This window comes from Myotis davidii, unplaced genomic scaffold, assembly GCF_000327345.1.
Source record: "Myotis davidii unplaced genomic scaffold, ASM32734v1 scaffold131, whole genome shotgun sequence".
Classification (NCBI taxonomy): Eukaryota; Metazoa; Chordata; class Mammalia; order Chiroptera; family Vespertilionidae; genus Myotis; species Myotis davidii.
The window spans coordinates 479,775-483,314 of record NW_006282815.1 but is presented as its reverse complement, the minus strand read 5'-3'; positions in this window follow the sequence as shown (position 1 = coordinate 483,314).

Here is a 3,540-nt window from a genome sequence, read left to right as displayed (position 1 = left end):
GACAAAGAATGACAACAAATAAGTACCTATCAATAATATCCTTAAATGTAAATAGCTTAAATGTGCCAATCTAAAGATATAGGGTAGCTGAATTAATAAGAAAACATGACCCATATATATGCTGTCTACAAGAGACACACCTCAGAACAACACACTCACAAAGAATGATAGTGAAAGTACGGCAAAAAATTTTCCAGACAAATGGAAATGAAAAAAAAAAGTTGGGGTGGCAGTACTCATATCTGACAAAATAGACTTCAAAGTGAAGGCCAAAACAGGAGACAATGGAGGTCACTTCATAATACTAAAGGGATTGATACAACCAAAGGATATAACTCTGGTAAACATATATGCACCCAATACAGGAGCATCCAAATATATAATAAAAAAAAAAAAACTTCTGCCGAAACCGGTTTGGCTCAGTGGATAGAGCGTCGGCTTGCAGACTGAAAGGTCCCAGGTTTGATTCCGGTCAAGGGCATGTACCTGGGTTGCGGGCACATCCCCAGTAGGGGATGTGCAGGAGGCAGCTGATCGATGTTTCTCTCTCATCGATGTTTCTAACTCTCTATCTCTTTCCTTTCCTCTCTGTAAAAACTCAATAAAATATATTTTAAAAAAAAACTTCTGCAGTATTTTAAGGGAGAGATAGATAGTAATACAGTCACAATAAGGGACTTTCACACCTCATTGACATCACTGGAGAGATCTTCTACATAAAAAATCAGCAAGGAAACAGTGACTTTAAACAACAAAATAGGTTAGATGGAATTAGTTGATAGCTACAGATATACATTCTTCTCAAGTCCACATGGGACATTTTCAAAGATAGATAACATGTTAGGATACAAACTAACTCTCTACAAGTTCAATAAGATTGAAATCGTAACAACCATCTCCTCAGATCACAGTGGAATGAAATTAGCAATCAACCACAGTAAAAACACTCAAAAACATTTAAACACATGGAGGATAAATAGCATGTTATTAAACAATGAATGGGTTACCAAAGAGATCAACGAAGAAATAAAAAACTTCCTGGAAACAAATGAAAATGAACACACAACAATGCTACATCTATGGGACACAGTGAAAGCAGTCCTGAGAGGGAAGTTCATAGCATTACAGGCCTACCTCTAGAAATGAGAAAAAGCTGAAATAAACAATCTAATCCTACAACTTAACCAGAACAACAAGAAAAGCCCAGAGTAAGTAGAAGGAATGACATAATAAAGACCAGAGCAGAAATAAATAACATAGAGACTAAAAAGAAAACACAAAAGACCAATAAAACCAAGAGATGTTACTTTGAAAAGATAAACAAGATTAATGAACCTTTAGACAGACTCATGAAGAAACAGAGAGGACTCAAATAAACAAAATGAGAAATAAAAGAGGTGAAGTAACAACTTACCCCACAGAAATATAAAGGATCATAAAAAAATACTGTGAACAACTATATTCCAACAAACTTGACAACCTGGACAAAACAGACATATTCCTAGAAAAATACAATCAACCAGGAAGAATAAGAAAGCCTAAATAGGCTGATAACTACTGAAGAAATTGAAGCATTAATCAAAAAACTCCCAGTAAAAAAAAGCCCTGGTTTGGACGCCTTCACAGGGGAATTTTACCAAACATTCAAAGAAGGCTTAACACCAATCCTCCTTAAACTATTCAAAAAAAAAAAAAATTCAAGAGGAAAGAACATTTTCAAGCTCTTTTTAGAAGGCTAGCATTAGCCTAATTCCAAATAAGACACTACAAAGAAAGAGAGTTATAGGCCAATATCCCTGATGAACATAGATGCTAAAATCCTCAACAAAATTCTAGCAAATTGGATCCAGAAACACATTAAAAAGATCATATACCATGACCAAATGGGATTTATTCTGGGGATGCAAGGCTGGTATAATATTTCCAAAGCAATAACTGTAATACATCATATAAACAGACTGGAAGACAAAAATCAAATTGGTCATGAAAATTGATGCAGAAAAAATATTCAGCAAAATCCAACACCCTTTTTTTGATAAAAACTCTCAGCAAAGTGGCAATAGAGGGATCATACCTCAACATAATAAAGTCCATATATGACAAACCTACAGCCAACATCATACTCAATGGGCAAAAACTAAAACCATTTTCCCTAAGAACAGGCACAATACAGGACGTCCACTTTCACCACTCTTACTCAACATAGCACTGGAAGTCCTAGCCATAATGATCAGACAAGAAGAAGAAATAAAAGGCATCCAAATTGGAAAGGAAGAAGTAAAACTGTCATTATTCGCAGATGACATGATATACATAGAAAACCCTAAAGACTCCACCAAAAAACTACTGGATTTAATATATGAATAAGGCAACATAGCAGGATACTAAATTAACACCCAGAAATAGATGGCATTTTTATACACCAATAACTAACTCTCAAAAAGAGAAACTAAATAAACCCCCCCAAAAAACGCCAAACAAAACCCCTTTACCATTGCAACAAAAAAATTAAGATGCTTAGGAATAAACTTAACCAAGGAGGTAAAAGACCTGTACTTGGAAAACTACAGGACGTTGACAAAAGAGATAGAGGAAGATATAAACAAGTGGAAGACTATACCATGTTCATGGGTTAGAAGAATAAACATCATTAAAACGTCCATACTATTCAAAGCAATCTATAGATTCAATGCTATCCCTACTAAAATACTACTAAAGGCATATTTCATGGATCTAGAATAAACATTCCAAAAATTTATATGGAACCAAAAAAAGATCCAAATAGCTGCAGCAATCTTGATAAAAAAGACAAAGTTGGAGGAATCATAATACCAGATATCAAGTTATATACTACAAAACCACTGTACTCAAAACAACTTAGTACTGGCACAAGAACAGACATATAGATCAATGGAATTGTACAGAGAACCAAGAAATTGACCCAAGCCAGTATGCTCAATTAATATTTGAAAAGGGAGGCAAGAGCATACAATGGAGTAAAGATAGTCTCTTCAATAAATGATATTGGAAAAATTGAACAGGTACATAAAAAAAAGAAAGAAAGAAACTAGACCACTAACTTACACCATACAAAAGAAGAAAGTAAAAATGGATAAAAGACTTAAATCTAAGTTGTGAAACCATAAAAATCTTAGAAGAAACCATAAGGTGCAATATCACAGACATCTGCCTAGCTAGTGTGGCTCAGTGCTTGAGCACTGACCTGTGAACCAGGAGTTCAATACGTGGTCAGGGCACATGCCCAGTTGCAGGCTCAATCCCCAGGAGGCGTGCAGGAGGCAGCCAATCAATGATTATCTCTCATCATTGATGTTTCTATCTCTCTCTCTCCCTTCCTTTCTGAAATCAATGAAAATATACTTTTAAAAAAATCTCAGACACCTCTCATAGCAATATGTTTGTAGATACATCTCCTAGAGAGAGGGAAACTAAGAAGAAAATAAACAAATGGACTATGTAAAAATAAAAAGCTTCTGCACATCAAAAGAAACCATCAACAAAATAAAAGGAGATCCCACT